The sequence below is a fragment of the Cupressus sempervirens genome, chromosome 7 (genome assembly GCF_028749045.1).
Source record: "Cupressus sempervirens isolate cs-2001-9-10 chromosome 7, ASM2874904v1, whole genome shotgun sequence".
In the NCBI taxonomy this organism is placed as follows: Eukaryota; Viridiplantae; Streptophyta; class Pinopsida; order Cupressales; family Cupressaceae; genus Cupressus; species Cupressus sempervirens.
Genome location: NC_143124.1, coordinates 138,107,472 through 138,126,089, shown reverse-complemented (window position 1 = coordinate 138,126,089; position 18,618 = coordinate 138,107,472). Strand labels below are relative to the sequence as shown.

The 18,618-nt window shown below is 33.1% G+C and overlaps 2 non-coding genes across 2 annotated transcripts; one reads left to right on the top strand and one right to left on the bottom strand.

Moving 5' to 3' along the window:
- Positions 1 to 3,470: 3,470 nt before the first annotated feature.
- Positions 3,471 to 3,551, bottom strand: TRNAL-CAG (transfer RNA leucine (anticodon CAG)). The gene has a single exon. It is a non-coding gene; the product is annotated as a tRNA-Leu (tRNA).
- A 148-nt stretch (positions 3,552 to 3,699) lies between these two features.
- TRNAV-UAC (transfer RNA valine (anticodon UAC)) lies at positions 3,700 to 3,773 on the top strand. The gene has a single exon. It is a non-coding gene; the product is annotated as a tRNA-Val (tRNA).
- The last annotated feature ends 14,845 nt before the right edge of the window (positions 3,774 to 18,618 follow it).

The window sequence follows — 18,618 nt, the reverse complement described above, 5'->3', positions numbered from 1 at the left end:
ATACATACATACATATATATACATATACATACATATATACATACATATATATACATACATATATATATATATACATATATATACATACATATATACATACATATACATACATACATACATACATACATATATATATATATATATATAATGCCGAGAGTAATTGTTCTCGAAGCACCTATTTTTATTTTCATAAATTCCAATTTTGATTAAAGTAACCTTAGGATTAAATAAAAATAGGTGCCTTGAGAACGATTACTCTCGGCATAATATATATATAGGTATATATAAGCTAGTTTTATATCTTTACTAGCTAATTAACCTCTTCAAATATGCTAGCTCCTAATAAAGGTATCTTGGTACTGCATATTGAACGATGTAATAGATAATCTAAATTCATGTCTCTCACAATAATTACAGTGGTCAAGGCCTTAGTTTATAACCATTTCTTTTACCCTTTCCACATATTTCTTAGTCAAATTATATTGGGGTAATAATTAAAAAATAAATAAATATACTTGTATTCTATTCTATTTTGTTATGATTTGTAGGTTATTAAACAAACACTTGTGAACATGTAAAGTTTTAAAATAAAATACATAATTCTTTTCTTGGATTTTTAAATTTGTTGTATTCAATGGTTCTTATTAGAGTATAATTGTATGGATGTAGCTATCTTCAATTTTTGTGTTCCTCTTCTACATTTGTTATATGAATTTAAAAATATGAATGTAACTACACTTTTTTTTGGTTTGTTTTACATGCCTTTCATGTCATATTAAATGCCTGAAATGATCTTATATATACTTTCACCTTCTGTCACTATCGGTGTACCCCTTGCTCCTTTTGGTGCAAGTGCTAGTATTATCTTATATATTAGACAACATGTGTAGTTTGAAGTAATTCAAGTAATTCATTTATACCTAGATTCCTTGTCCATTCAAGATTGATATTTTTGTCAAAGGGTTATTACCTATATTTTTACACACATTTTTTATCATATACTTTAGCCATGCCTCTTTTTTTATTGTTAGGTAATTTATGATATATTTGATATCTAGGCTCAACATTCCATTAATTTAATGTTAGAAAATAGTAGTTTTAATCATTATTATTATGAAACTAATGCTCTCCTCTACCTAAACTTAACCAAAGGTCATTGTAATCTAATATGTAGGTGCAAGTGCAATGCAGATGAATAGGTATTTTTACATCTTGCACAAATATTGTTGTTTAATATTTTCCAATATGTTGTGGAGTCTAGACCTTATATACATGGTTTTGAATTGGTTTCATCATGCACTAAGCAATGATCATATGATCTATCTATATTGTTTTCTCTTTAATTTTATATGTACACACAAATTAGATATGTTGAAAACACTTTAAATGTATTCAAGAAAATTAAAGTGGTAAGTGTAAAGCTAAATTTTACCACCTTTGCTTACACCCTTTTAACTTAAGACAAAATAAAGTTCAACGATCAAGTATTATAGTAAAAAAAATGTATGGATTATTTTCTTACATTCTTGATATTTTTAAAGATGTTATTTCTCTTTAAAGACAAAACATGTGTTTTAATATGACCTTATTTATATAAAAATAAAACTCCACCATAAAATTACATAACTTTATAATCAATAAATAATAAACTTATTAAACTATATTATATAAACCAATATTCTAAAGAAGGGCACAAAGTTCTACTTATTTTTCTATCAAAGAGGAAAGATGGTTCTAGATTCACTAATAGCAAGACTTCATTTCTAGTGAGCTCTTTGTGAGCCATTCAATTTCACCATAGACTAAGGGCGCATTGACTAATAAATATGTTTTAATTAAACAACATATTGCAAATGTTCACTTATTCAATGTGTGAAAAATAAGATTCACTTATATAATAATTTTTTTAAATATATATATAATTAAATAGTTAATAGATTGCAAATGTTTAATTATTCTTTTATTTTTAAATTCTATTAATTTCTTATTTTATTTTTCTAATAATAAGATTTGAATTAGTTTATGCCAAATGTTCAATTGTTCTTTTCAACATGTGGAGAATAATAAGATCAATTGAATAATCAAATCTAAAAATCTAAACATAATTTATATAAAGAAGTTCACTAGACCAAAGGAAATTCAAATCAATATCATCCTTGGAAGATTAAAATACTGATAAAATTGGAGCGTGAAGTCAGCAGGTAGAAGAGTTTGAGGAGGTTCATGGGAATACTGCATTAGTCAGTTTGGGAATGTTAGATCATCAAAAGAAAGAGTATTCTCCATTGTCGAAGATCCAAACCAAACCAAGATAACTTCTTGTTGGAAAAATGGTAAGGGAATGGATTTTCCTATGAGTTCTTAAAGATTTGTTTGAATGGTTTGAGGTAGATGAACTCCTTCTATGATCTACTCGTTATTAGGGATGCAAATGCATTTAGGAAGTTTTAGGCTAGATGCCCTTAAGGTTTGAGAGGAACAACCAAAGGAGGATTAGGATGGTATTTCCTTATTTAAAATTCAGGTTTTATCTTTTTCTCTATTTTGTGGACTAAACTCTGGAAATGGTCCTGCTGGTCTCTTTTGGGTGGAAGTTGTAAAGAAAGCAATTGCGTCTATAAGGGATAAGAAGACCTTTGAAGAACTAAAGCCAATTTTAGCAAGAGAATTTATTCTAAAGTGCTCAGGGCCCGTTTGGTTGCTGGCATAGGAATTCAAAATTAGAAGAGAAAAATGGAATTGGACTGGAATTAAATTCTATTTTTTTAAATAAAAAAACAGATTAGGAATATGAATGGCTATTCTAATTCCATCTATTTTTTGGCATAGACATGTGCTCATTTTGGGGGCAAAATTGGAATATGTCTTCCTATTCCCAATTTTGATTGAGCGTACCAAACAGCGAATATAGAACATATTCTAATTTTCTCTTCCTATTCCACTCTATTCCAGCAACCAAAGGGCATAGACTACCTCAGGGATTAATTGGTGGAGAAATTACCTCACATAGAAAGGTTATATTCCCTTTCAAGTGGAGATTAAGGAGAATGCAAATCATGAAAGGTCTGAGGAAGAGCGAGGGGAAGAATTTGGAAAAGGCTAAGGAAATTCTCAGAAGTTGGGGAGAACCATTGACAGAAAGTTTCAAAAGTCATAGAAGAATGCCCTGTTTCGTGGATCCAAAATGGCGATTGTTATTTTGTTGACAACAATTTACCAAAGAAGAATAGAGAGGAAAAAACATGGTAGCAACTAGAAGACACAATCAGTGGACTTAATAGATGTTGCAGGGCCTTCTTTCAGGCATTAGGTCTGTCTCAACCCAGATAAGCAGTTTTGGTTTATCCCCTGTTCCAAGAGCTAAGCTTAAAAAACCTGTAGTAATGGACATTAATATAATATCTGACTCCAGCTTCTTATCACAAAAAAAAATATATAATCATTTAGTTAGAAGTTTAAAAATGCTTTTCTGTCAAGAATGGGATTCGAACCCATGCCCTTTCGGACCAGTACCTGAAACTGGCGCCTTAGACCAACTCGGCCATCTTGACTTAGCTGTGTAAAATCGGCACGACAATTAGACAAAGCCGGCAGTGCGGATATTTTCTGAGATTTCAATTTCTCAAATAAATATTCCTGAGCAGCTTAAATATAGTCTTATGGTACTAATCTTGGACATGTTGGCCTACTCTCAATCAAGGTGCTGTGGTGTAGTCGGTTATCACGTCAGTCTTACACACTGAAGGTCCCCAGTTCGAACCTGGGCAGCACCATATTTGGTTTTATTCACCTACGTCTCTGCTCGTTTTATTCTATTTTTTCCGGCATCAGTTCACTTGCAATCGAGCAGGCAAAATGTGATAAGAAAAGCCCAGGAATCTGAAAATCTCATCATTCGAAATGTAACATGTTTTAGAAGAGCTACTTCAATAGTAGCAGAAGGAGATCTTAGTTAAGTGCAAACAAATTTGAAGGTCATTTAGTTATTGTCTTTTTTACGGATGGCTTGAACACAGAGGAAGGTTTTCATTTCGAAGTTTCATTTTTTATTAGTATGTGATATTTAAGAGTAACGTTATTTTGGGCTTGTTGCATTGGTTCCTATAGTCCTCAATGTGTGTCAAATTTTATCGTACTAAATCCAAACAAATTCAAGTAGTAAAAGAGATCGCAATTTATTTTCTTTTGAATGATATTATGATCTTTGTGTTTCCAACACATCTCTTGTTTCACTGGGCAATTTGAATTTTTGATCTCCGGTGCCCAAGTCTCAAGATATTGCAGGTTAATGAAAGGTATTAGAATACATGTCTTCATTCACAACATTAACCTTTAATCTCTAAGAGGTTAAGATTAGTACTACAAAACTCGTGTTTAGATCTAAAATCTTAACCTCTCAGTCCAAAAAGAATTAAGAAAGACTTCTCAAACACGCATTCCTAGCCCTGAACCTTAACCTCCCAAAAACTAAAAAGATTAAGATTGGAGATGATTCTTAACCTCTTTGCCCAAATACGAGAGGTTAAGAATTCAAAGGTTCAATGAAGTTAGTTATTTGAATGTTCAGACCAAAGTGCAGAATGCATAGATATTCCCTTCTTTCCGATGGAAGCAGAACATGGTGTCGAGTTTCAATTTCTTCTTTACTGAAATGTCCTTGCGACCTTGAGGAAAACTGGAGAGTCCATATTATGCTAAAAGAGAAACACCAGTCCTCTGAAACGGCAACAATATTAGTAATCTAATGGTGGGTTTTGGTCAAATGTATGAGGCATACTGAATCACATTCAAGCAAGGAAGATGAAACACATGGTGGCAAAAGAAAATCAATAATCTAACCAGTGGCATATTGTTCTGCAATACATATGATGTGTCCTTTACCATGTTCGAGCGCAGACAACATAACCAAAATATTCATTGGCGAATCTTTAAGTTTTGAGGGGATATGTGCATTAACCCACACATCATCTCCAACCATGACACATGGACTGCAAGTATTGCCCAGAAGGCAACGTCTATACAGCCACGAAAATGCACTTTCTTATGAAGGAGAGGACTTAGAATTTTTTTTGAAAAGTTAGAAAAAACAATGTAAAGGGAGTGCATTTTCGTGGCTGTTTAGCCACAGGCTTGCCCAGAACGCCCATGATGGCCTTGAGAAAATGCAAAAACTTCTATCAATATCATTTCAGCTCGTGGAACGGGTTATGAAGATCTGACAATGCGTAATATTGGATCAAAGACTTTTTGAATGTTGTAATTGCAATTGCACTTGAAGACATGTTTGTGAGAGGTGGATACATATAACACGATATTGGCTCGGTAGAAATACTCAAAGATATGTCGCGTCATAGAAAGAATGATTACATTGTTTGAGGAGTATGAACGTGTCAAACAGAGACACGACATGAATGCAATCCAGTCTGCCATGTTCTCAAGCTCGCGATACCTCAGTATTGGAAGTGTGTGATCTATACACGAAGAGTCCATATAATTTTGTAATTCTTTGATAGATATATGCAGGGTACTCGATAGAAAATAAAAGATTGCATATCAAGTGTCTGACAAAATGTCGTTTCTTCAAATGCAATAAAAGAGATAGATGTGTGTTATGACCGAAGGTCAAAGAAATATTGGTCAATCTGGAGAGGATTTGGTCGGCATCGGTAAGGGCCAATACAACAAGGTGTGATGGGCAAAATTTGATGCTGGAATGATATTTTGAGGCATGTTGAATGATATTTATTCCTGGAAGGTGCCAACTCCAGTTCATGTCACACACATTATGAAGAGAACAACATTGCAGTCGAATCGCTTTTCCAAAATACCCCAAAGAGATCTTCTAATTTTGAGAAATGTATGGATGTTTTACTGAATGTCGCAAGGATATGTCATCTCATAAATGCGATGATTTCTAAATGGAGAGTTGCGGGTGTTAGAATAATGTTTATTAAATAGAGAGTAGCATGGCATTTATTATAGTATCTGAAACATCCAGTTACAAGGAAGACTAGAATTTTTTCCATGTAGCTTCTCCGGAATCCTCTAGAGGCTCTGCATACATCTTTAAATAGAACAGCCTCCCATCACACATGATGTAACCAAAATTAATAGTACTTATTGAATAATGTTGTTGTTTTAGTATGGTTCTCTATTATATTTAATTTTGTTCATTTTGACTCTGTATACCTCTGTTTTGCTCTGTCTAACTATTATACTCTATTTTTATCTTTCTGCTGCTATTACAATCAGAGCAGTCACAGATTTTGAGCAACTCATTTTCTTTGTGTATGTGAGCTTTTACATATACAAGTGCAAAATTTGGGAGTGAGCAGTGACAACAATTCTCTTGTGGCAAAAGAATAACACAACAGTAAGGAAAGAGTTTTTTTCAATATATTGGTGAGAAATTTTTCAATCTCAATTTGGGTATTAAAGATTTTTGAAATTTATTTCATTCTCATTCAAAAAGGATAGAATTTAACAATGGAATCACTTGATGTTATTGTGCCCACTGTTAAATTGAATGGAAAAAAAATTTATGATTTGGCATCTCATATTGAAATCACTCTAACTCTTCAAAATTGTTATGAAATTGTGACTGATAGTGAACAAAGGCCTACAAATCTAGGAAAGGATCAAGATAATTGGGATAGAAGGGACAAGAAGGCAACAACACTAATCAAGCTTACACTTTCAAAGGAGGTTTTTCCAGAAGTTTATAATGAGAGAAGTGGACTCAAAGTATGGTTAATTTTGAAGGATCTATATCAAAATTCAAGTGATGTGTGGATTTTATCTCTCACTGCTGAGTTATATAATATGAGATTATCAAGCTCACAAGAAATAGTCTCACATTTAAGTACATTAAATGAAAAGAAGAATGAGATTGCTTCTCTTGAAAAATATATAGATGACAGAGATTTTGTGCAAATTATACTACAAAGTCTTCCGGGATCTTATCAGTCATTTATGAGGGGATTAGATACAGCAAATAAGTTAAAAAGTACTAAGTTTGAAGAATTGTGTGTTGAGTTTGTCCAAGAAGAGAAAAGACAAGTTAAAGAAAAAGAGATATGATGGTGAATTTCAAGCATTTGTAATGAAAGGAAAACAATACTATAAGAAGTCACAAGATAATCAATCTAATGAAAGAAACTGAAAGTATGAAAATAAAAGTGTTCCATCTACAGATCATAATAGAAGTAAATAGAAATGTAATTATTGTGGCAAGATGGATCATAAGGCAAATGAATGATTCAAGAACAAAAAAGATATGGAAAAGAAGGTGAATAATTTTTCAAAATTTGGTGATTTTAAAATAAATGCATTTTGTGTTGCACTTAAAGAAAACAATACTTTCAAAAATGATTGGGTTACTGATTCTAGTGCTACACAACATGTCTCACAAAAAGGAACAATTTGAATCAATAAGTGAAAATACTATATAGAGATAATATATTTGGGAGATAAAAGTGCTTTAGAAGTTAAAGGGATTGGTAATGTCAAAATTGATAATGGTTTGTTCAAACATGTGAAGTTAGTACTTGAATTAAAAATAAATCTACTTTTAGTATCTTAAGTTGCAAGTCATTGATATAAAATAGAATTCTACAACGATAAGTGCTTAATCAAAGATGTTAATGATAATTATAGAGTTACTACAATTGGTAAAATGGAGAATGGATTATATAAGTATCAAGGATTTACTTCTAAATGTGTAGATAAACATATGTGTGCTATTCTCCAATATGATGATATGCGCAGGTTACAACACAAGCATTTGGGGCATGTCAATTTTCAAAGTCTCAAGCTTATGGAGGGATTGCAAATGGTGCATGGGCTTCCAAAGATATCATCAAATCCAAGGGTATGTGAAGGATGTGCAATGGGAAAACAACATGCGGAAAGTTTCCCACAAGGTAAATCATGGAGAGAGAAAACTGCTCTACATCTAGTTCATGGTGATGTAATGGGTCTTTTTAAAACACCTTCAATTGGAGGATCAAGGTACATACTCTCACTTTTATAGACGATTACATTAGAATAATTTGGGTGTATTTTCTACAAAAGAAAGATGAAGATTGTGTTTCAAAATTTTAAGGAATTTAAAGCTTTGACTAAAAAAAAAGCAAAAAATGTTTAAAGATAATAAGAACTGATAGAGGGACTGAATACATAAATAAGGTCTTTTTAGATTTTTGTAAAGAGCATGGCATAAAGAAGGAATCAATTGTCTCTTATTCACCCCAACAAAATGGGGTTGCTAAAAGGAAAAATAGAACTATAATAGAAATGGCTAGGTGTATGCTTCATTCTAGAAATCTAGAAGCTAAATTTTGGGCTAAAGCAGTTCATACTGCCATATTTATCTTGAATAGAACACCTACTAAGGTGGTTTTGAACATAACACCAGAAGAGGCATGGAGTGGAAGAAAGCCTATAGTATCTCATTTTAGAATTTTTGGTTGTAATGCATATCCTCACATTCTCGGTGAAAGAAGGAGAAAAAAGGATATAAGTTATACAATCCTAAAACTAATGAAATATATATATTAAAATAAATGTACGGTTTGATGAAGATGTAAAGAATAATAACTCCCCAACATTATCTTTCTTTCCAAATTTGATTGATGAAGAAAAGTCTACTTCTATCAACGGTCAAAGTCAAGGTGTGCAAACTACTACAAGAGAAGAGACTCAAGTTGAAGAATCAAGTGAAAGTGATAATGAAAATACAAGGAAATTTAGAATCATCCAAGAAATCTATCAAGAAGTTCCTAGAAATATATTTGTTAACTATGCTCTTATGACTAAAGTGACGCAGGTTGACACTCCAAGCACGTATGAAGAAGCAAAGGGAAAAGATGAATGGGAAGTGACTATGCAAGAAGAATACAACTCTTTTATAAATAATAGAATGTGGAAATTAACAACACTGTCAAAAGGAACAAATGTGGTTGGTTGCAAGTGGACCTATAGAACAAAGTTCACATCAGATGGAGCTATTGAAAAATATAAAGCAAGGTTAGTGGCTAAAGGTTTCTCACAAAAAAGAAGGTATAGACAATACTGAAACCTTTGCTTGAGTAGCTAAGATGACTTCCATTCGTATAATAGTTGTTTTAGCTACAAAGTTTGGTTGGATATTTTTTCAAATGGATGTACAAAGTGCATTTTTTATGGTGACTTAAAAGAAGAAATTTACATGCAACAACTACCAAGATTTATTAAATATGGTGAATAAAATTTGGTGTATAGATTAAGAAAATCACTCTATAGTCTCAAGCAAGCACTAAGGGCATGGTACTCCAAAATAAATAAGTACTTTCTAGATGTTGGATTTAAAAGAAGTAAAGCTAATCCAGATGTGTATGTTAAAAATAGTGATGATAAATTTGTTATCATTTTATTGTATGTGGATGACTTGATTATCATAGGGGTTCACACACATGATATTGAGATAACTAAAAATCAACTCAAACAAGTTTTTGAAATAGCTGATTTAGGGCTAATGCACTACTTTTTGGGTAGACAAGTATGACAAGAAGAAGGAAGTATCACACTTTCTCAAACTAACTATTCTCTTGATGTATTAAAGAAATTTAATGTGCGTGATTGTAAACCATCTAATATACCATGTGAATTAGGATTAAAATTAGGTGCCAACTTTGGTCAAAAGAAGGTGGATGGAAAATTGTATAGACAACTTGTTGGGAATCTTTTGTATCTTACTATAACTAGACCAGATATTGCGTATGCAGTTGGTATTGTATCCAGGTACATGGAAGATCCACACATTGAACATTGGAAAGAAACTAAAATAATATTAAGATACATTAACGGTACTTACCAGCTTGGCATTGAATACAAATACAGAGGAGAGCCTACTCTAGTTGGATATATAGATTTTGATTATGTAGGTGACATTGATGATAGAAAATCAACTTCAAAATATATCTTCTATCTTGGATTGGGACCAATTGTATGGAGTAGCAAGAAGCAATCAATGGTGTCACTTTTATCTACAAAAGATTAATATATTGGCTCATCAAAGGCATCTCAAGAAGCATCGTGGCTTAGAAAATTACTTGAAGAATTACACCATCCTCAAGAATCTCCAACTACAATATTTTGTGACAATCAAAGTGTTATTAAGCTTGCAAAAAATTTGGTATATCATGTTAGGTATAAGCATATAGAAGTGCACCATCATTTTGTTCAAGATCTAATTAAAAGTCAAGAGGTGGAGCTGCAATTTTGTGGAACACAAGACCAAATTTCTGATGTATTTACAAAAGCATTGTCCATTGTCAAATTTACAAAATTTAGAGATCTATTAGAACTTAAAGAGGTTTCTACTCTCTCTAAACATTTGGGGGGGGGGGGGGGTGTTGTTAGAATAATGTGTATTTAATAGTGCAGTAGTTGGGCATTTATTGTAGTAACTGGAAACATCTAGTTACAAGGAAGACTCCATAGGTTTTTCCACCGTAGCTTCCCCAGAATCCTCTAAAGGTTGCATAGATCTTTAAATAGATCAACCTCCCCTTGCACTTGATGTAACAAAAATTAACCATGCTTATTGAATAATGTTGATGTTTTATTATGCTTCTCTATTATATTTAATTTTGTCTCTATATTCCTCTATTATGTTGTTACTCATTTTTGCTCTCTTACTGTTATACTCTATTTTTCTCTTTGTGTTGCTATTACAATCACTCCATCAGCAGACCAAATAATACAGGTGGCAAAATGTTTGACATACTGTTTTACAATTTTGATGCCTTGTGTGGTTGATGTGACTGTAGATGTGATCTCATTAGCAATTTGTTTTATCATCCTTTAGCTACAGGATAAGAACCTTGTTAGGATTTGAGTATGACTGTGAATGTTGATGGGCATGTGTAGGTGTTTGAGTAACTTCAGAGTATACCTTCTAGTTGTTCAATGTATACCTCTTCCTCAAGTATTCCATTCAAAATAGCATATTTAACATCCATTTAATATACAGTGAATTTCTTGTAAGTTGCATATGCCATCAAAGTTCTGACTCCTTCATATCTTTCTACAGGTACAAAGGTCCCACCATAATCAATACCTTCTTCTTGAGCATAACCTTTACAAACTAATCTAGCCTTGTTTCTTACAACGTCTTCATTCTCTCTTTTTTCCCCCTTAAAATTCACTTTGTTCCAATTACATTCTTGTTTGGAGATCTTAGCACTAGTGTCCATGTATTATTTTTCTTGATCTGATCTATTTCTTCATTCATAACATTGATCAGGTCTTCATTATAAAGTGCAGCTTTAACAGTTCTTGGCTCAAACTCAATAATCGAACAAGTATTATCCTTCAACTTACTTCTAGTCATGATTCTGACACTTTTATCTCTAATGATCTTTTTAGGTGAATGGTTTTATTTAACATACTTTGCTAGTATAGGTTAATATCTTTGATCTCTAGCATTATCATTATTTTGTTGGCACTCAACATCCTACTTAGGTTGTTCTTTCTATGACTAGAGTAATGCGAGAAGACTCTCGATAGCTCTGTGTTGTTTCTCAGTGTACCATTGTAAAGATTTGGTTTCATACATGGGTATACTAGGAGGACCTTCTTCATAGACATATAATTATTTTTTGTAATCCCCAACTTCCTTCTTGCTCTCTTCGTCATTCTTATCTACAAACTCATCAATTCTCACATTTTCACTCTCAATCATAGTGTTAGTAGCATTGTTAAAATACTTCTAATTTTATCTCCTAGTAGAGTAACCTATGAATATACCTTCATCACCTTTAAAATCAAATTTTCCAATCCTTGCATCTTTAGGGATATAACATCTACTTTTAAATATCTTGAAATAACTTACATTCGATGTATGACAATACTAGATTTCTTATGGTGTCTTGCATGTTACTTTATTCAACTCAACTCGGTTGAGAGTGTATACTCCAGTGCTTATGGCTTCTCTCTAGAACATTTATGCAATGTCTTTCTCAATAGCAGTGTTCTAGCACACTAAACAATTGATTTGTTTCTCCTTTTAGCAATCCCATCCTATTGTGGAGTCCTTGATGCAAATAACTATCTCTTAATTCTATTCTCAATACAAAATTTAGTGAATTCATTATAAATAAACTCAACACCTCTATCAAATCTTAGACATTTTAATTGTTTGCCAGTATTTTTCGAACTCTAGTTTTATACCATTTAAACATTTGAAAAGCATCAAATTTCAACTTGAAAAACATTATTATCATCATTCTTGAGTAATCATCGATGAACAATATGAAATATCTATCTTCATAATATCTCTCAACTCTCATTGTTCCACATAAATTTATATATACTAATTCTGGAATATCACTAGTTGAATGTTGTTTTCTTGAAAAAAAAAAAAAAAACTTGGTCATATTACCAAGTTGACATTGTTTGTAAATAACATTCTCGAGTTTATGCAAATTTAGTAAGCCTCTCACTTTCTTCTTTCTACTAACTTTAACCATATTTTCAAAATTAACATGACAACATCTTATGCCACAACCACACATCTTTAAATTTTACGAACAAACATGTATTAATAGTAGGATCTAGGTAAAATAGATTACCTTTGTTCTTCTCTAGTACCAATTAGATTTTCATTATCATCCTAGATCTTTACTTTATCTGGTCTAAATTCCAGCTTGTGACTTGTATTATTCAATTGAGAAATACTCAAAAAATTATACTTTAGTCCTTGAACCCAATATGCATCATCACATTTGATTTTATCAGTTAGCATCAATATACCTCTACTTTTCACTAGACATGGAACATCATTCACAAGTTTAAACATTTCACCATCGTACTCCTCAAGTTTACCAAACTTACTTCTATCTTTAGTCATGTGATGTGAGCATCCACTATCAATAATCCATATGCCACTTTTACTAACATGATAAATAAGGGATTTTTTTACCTCGACCATTTCATCAATAGAATCTTCTTTAACAACAACATACACCACTTCTAGTCCTTATTTTTCATCTTTTGTGTCTAACTCGGTGTGTTCTTCCTAAACAATATAGCATGACTTCTTCCCTTTGTCCTTGTAATCCTTGTTCTTAGTTTGTATATGTGCCCCTTATTATCATTTTTATCACTCTTGTTCTTGTTAGGACATTTAGCAGCAAAATGATCAACTTTATTAGATTTAAAACATATCAGGAGTAGTTTACCTTTTTAAATTTTTCTTTACCTCTAGGTAGTCTCCTTGCAAGAAATTCTCCAATCTCATCCAATTCTTCCTCTAATTTTGAATCACTTTCATCTTTACTATGCTTCTCTTTCTTTGAACTTCCAATGGTTAGTGATGAATTGAATGCATTCTCAATGTTAAACACACTATTGTCATAATTATTTAATTCAAATGTAGTCAAATGACCAACTAAACCATCAAGAGTAAGATCATTACTAGGCATATCTCTAAATTCCTAAATTCTAGATACTCTTATAGCATAGACAAGTAAAAGTGTTCTAAGAATTTTACTTACAACTTATTTATTACTGATGGTACCTCCAACATCTTTAATAGTACTAACAACTCCCTTGATTTGGTTCACATACTGCACAATGTTTTCTCCATCTTTCATCTTAATCTCATCATATTTACCTCTCAAAATTTCTAATTTAGCTCTTAGTACATTCTCATCTCCTCCATGCACAAGTTCTATCTTCTCCCACATTTCTTTAGTAGTAGTACAATTTTTGACATCATCAAACTCAACATCATTTTTGGAATTACAATAGGAAAGGTAAAAATCATGTAAACAAGTAAGCATTCACACATATATGACACCAGCTATGATTACCTAGAAACCCTCCAATGAGAAGGTAAAAATGGGGTGAGGATGACACCTACAAGTCTTCACTACTATAGTAATAAAGTGTATCCAATGAAGGTTACTATGTTTGATCATGAGACATGATCTACCCTATGAAAGGTCTACCCTGTTAAAGGATTACAAAGATTGTTAGGTCTTGCCCTGTTAAAGGATTTCAACACCCTGCTAAAAGTATGTCTTGTTAAAGGACTTTAACTCACAATAAAGTAAGTACCTTGTTGGAGGATTTCAATACATCCTATTAGGACTACTCTATCAAGAGATTTAATTGATTCACCAATTAGAATGTCTCAACATTGGTCCTGCGATTAGCACTTTCTTGCTTGATAATAGATCACCTCTAAACTGATGTATTCTTGATCCTTCTTGATCATATGTCTCTTTGTTGTTCACTATTTCCTTCCTCTATTCTAATTTAACTAATTTGCAATGCAATTTTAGATCATCACACCTTGGTCACCATGAATGCTCTATTTGTGCATGCAAACTTCTCTCTTTTCTCCTTCCACACACACATGAAGTTTAGGGTTTGTCCTCCTTAAGAAGACCTTGGTGACGTAGGGTTAGATATGAATTGATGGTTGTGATTCATCCATTTTTTTGCCTAAACCTTCCCTTTACCTAATTGGATGCATGTAATTCATAGGGATTCCAACTTAAGATTCATCCTTATCACCAAAATGTCATAATTTAATCTTTAAGTTGGCTCAAAAATGGTTTACATAGTATTTGTGCCAATACAAACAACTATGACAAAACTATGTTACTTGGCATTTGAAGTCTCTGATGCTTGGCATTTACTGATTTCTATACTCTAACTTGGCATTTAAATGACTCGGCATCACTGCTTACTCAGCTCTTGAATCACTCGGCATACACTATCTACTTGGCACTTGAGTGACTCGACACATGAGTGATTCGACACTCACTATGAACTCAGCATGCACTATGTTGTGCTTGGCATATACTACTTGTTCAGCATGAACTAAGTAAATAAATTAAGTGTATAGACACTCACTAGTCAAAACCGATTTTGAGATCAGCAATCTCCCCCTTTAACATGAGTGTCAAAAACACTTGGTCATGCATTAATATCTACATTCTTATGAGCATAACATATCTCTTATTCGACTTTTATACAAAATTTCAAAATATCAAAATTTTGTAACAACTTATACCTCAAAATCTCATAACTCTCCCTAAGTTGTTAGATCTGATTTTGCTCAAAATATTACACCTGCTGAGTAGAATGTGTCTCAATTGATACTCTTTTTTATACTCTTTCACTTCCTTGTTGTTCTTTGCTAACTGATACTCTTTCATTTCAAACTTGTTCCCCCATGCTCTTACTCTCTCTTAGCTTAGCTCTCTTTCTCCCCCTTTGGTATGCTCCCCCATGCTCTTACATTCTCTTAGCTTAGCTCTCTTTCTCCCCCTTTGCTTAATATGGCTTTCTCTTTAGCTTACTTTCTCCCCCTTTTTGACACTGATGTCAATGGGTTATGCACGAATAGTGTGTTTGTCCAAGAAAGATTTATGGACCTCAAGGATAATCTTAAGAGCTACATCCCAATTGTCACAAGCTACCTCCAAAGACTTAATTTGGATAGTTAGCTCAGTAGCTAGCTGAACTAGGCCATCTAATGTAGAAAGATTGGGGTCTTTCTTCATAAGAGTTTCTACATAGCCTAACTCCTTGTGTAAAATCTCCATGTGAGGAGTCAAAGTTGTTTGGATGCTAATCAGTTTGGCCCTTATGTTGGCTTCATATGCAGATAATATTGCTAACTGACTCTAGGTTTGCAATAAAGTCCTGAAGTGCTTCTCACTTTGAGCTAGAGTCATTAGCAATTTTACACTTGATGAATTTATTTGACTTTCTAAGCTCAAAATGTGACTCCTTGTCTCTTGTGTGAACAGTGTAGGATTACACGATTTGTTGTACAGTGAGAAAATGTTGTCAAGTACCTTCTTCACACTTTCTATCTTAGTTGCCAATGCAACTTGTGTAAGTGCTATATCACCAAATATTTTCTCATTTACTTTACTTTGAAATTTCTTTTTAGACAATTCTAAAAATTTAGCATTAGTATCAAGGTCTGCATCACTTACCTTTTCCACTATATGTGCAAATTCTTCAATAAGTGGCTTGGTTTCATCTAGAGTAGGCAGACTGAATGCATCTAGGATGATGTCTTTAATATCAAGCAAAGCTTGCTTCTACCTATGCTCCCTTTTGAGTAGTTCTTGATGTTTCTTTCTAGCCAGGGCTTCTTGAAGTATACCCATCTGCTCTATTGTCATTGTGGCATAATCAAATTTTAGTAAAAAAATTTCTTCATCAATGCTGACATCTCCATATGTTATTACCTCTTCTGCCTTTGATGAACTTAGACTCGGCAATGAGAATTGCAAAGGTGTTGCATCTGTGATCAGCTTCTGAAGAGTGTGACTGGAAGGAGTGTCAGATTCTGGTAAAGTTATCAGTGCTTGAATTATTGCAAGCTCCTTCGACTTATTTGTGAACTTGGTCTCTTCATGCTTGTCCTTTTCTACCACAATGCCTTGAATTGCACTTTGAACCTATGCTAGAGGTGCAAATGAATCTATCTGACCTGTTTGACTCTATGTATCAGTAGTGGCTTGAGTTTCCACTTTATCCTCTCCAATTATATCAACCTTTGCTAGTGTAACATCGGGTACTTTATCTAAAGGTTGTACACTAGTGACTTGAGGGGTGATGGTAGGTGGTTCTTGTGTTTTCACCTCTTCCCTTATAGTGTCAGTCACTAATTTTTGAATTTCATCTACACTTACCAAAATAGGGTTGTCACACAATTTAGCCTGTATTGTAGATTGATCAAGTATGTTCTGAGTAGTGAGATTAGGAACATCCTTTACTATTACTATTTTAGTATTTACACTTGTTATTTGTTGAGGGTTGACATTTGGAAATTGGGTACCTTGTACACTTTGTTCTTATTGTTGCTCTTTCTCAGTTGTTGCCTAGTCATCTACATTCATTTTAGTTCCTCCCTCAACTGTGCCTTCATTATTGTCATCTTCTTCATCATTTTTAACCGCAAGAGGCTCTTGTTCCCCTACTTTGATTGTAGCTAACCCATATGTGACTCTCCACATTTGTGTAGACTTCTTTATAACATCTTCAATGTTGTTCTGCAATATGTTGAAGGCTCTATATTTAGAGACAAATCTAACAACATATTTCTTTATGGCTTTTTCAATTTGTGCCTTGCTAAGTTTAGGCATAACTTGAGCAAGTGACGTCTCCCTAATTTGCATTTCTAAGTTCAAACAATAATGCCATTTTTGTTCAACTCTTTCATATAAACTTTTAGACATAGAGTTGGCAATTTCTAGAGGATTTTTCTTGAAAGTAGCCATCATGGCATATATTGCCTCCTCTACTTGATTCTTTTCAACTTTTCCAAGGTTATCAAAATCAATGTGAGAAAATCTTGATAAATTTGTATTATTTCTAACATTCTCACATAGATTGTCTTAATCTGAAGATGGATTATGACTCACCACTTGGGATTGGTTGTTGTCAACAGATTATGTTCTTTCCTCATCAGATTCAACCTGAGCAATGTATTTTCTCCTTGGTTTTTCTGTGCTCCTCCTTCCTACTCTAGAGGTTTGGCTTTCTCTTTAGCCTTTTGTGCAATGACACGTACACTAGCCCTTGTGGTAGGTGTAGTAGGTTTGGGTTGGTTAGGTTTAGCAACCTTCTTGGGTCTTGTCACAGTCTATGCCTTAGCCTTTCTCTTCTTCTGATCAATAGGAGTAGGTGCTTCATTGACTTCTTCTTCCTTCACACCTTCTACAGTCTTTGTTTCTTTCTCTTGCTGATCTTTACCCTTTCCTTGTGTCAATGCAAGTGGTGCTTGAATCTGAGTGTCTTGTTCATCTTCATCCTCTTCCTACTCAGCACCTTCACCAAATTTTGCTTTCAATTTCTTTACCAATTTATCCTTCTTCTTAATGACAGAGGCATTCTTTAGTTCCATAGCGATCTTAGGGTTGGCCATCTCATAATTACCAAATGCTCTAGCATCTCTATCTATCTCTTCTACAAGTAATGTTGGTATTGTTGCAAAGGCCTCATCTACATTAATTTCATAACCTAATGGTCTCAACCATCTTACTCTTGGTGTTGCTACTTGAATAAATGCAAAATCAGCATAGACTAGGAAACAAACATTATCATAATGTTTTTCCACTAATGATACTAGAATCCTCAATCTCTTCTTTATAAATTTCTTGAAGTCTTCAAAATAACTAGTCATTAGTAACTCAAAATTTTCACCTAATTGTTCAATGAAATCTCCTATTTGTACTACAACAGACCTATTTGTCTTCCATGCCACAATGCCAAATGTAGGAAATGTGTTCTAAACATAAAAGAAGATACATATCAAAATTGATCCAAATTTACACTGAGCACTCTTTGTCTTCCTTATTGTTCCTAGATTTTCAATCAATTGTTGTAGCTGCAGCTCGACAAGATCATATGTATGATCCTTCTTCACAATCTTGTAACCCATATCCACTACAATATAGGGTACATTGTTCAATCTACTTGATTAGTAAAACTTATGTGCAACTACCCTTACTGCGAAATCTATTAGAGGATATGTGATGGTGTTTATGGTAATTCCCTTCTTATTTCACACAGCCCCTATGTTTTCTTAATAACTTCTTTAGA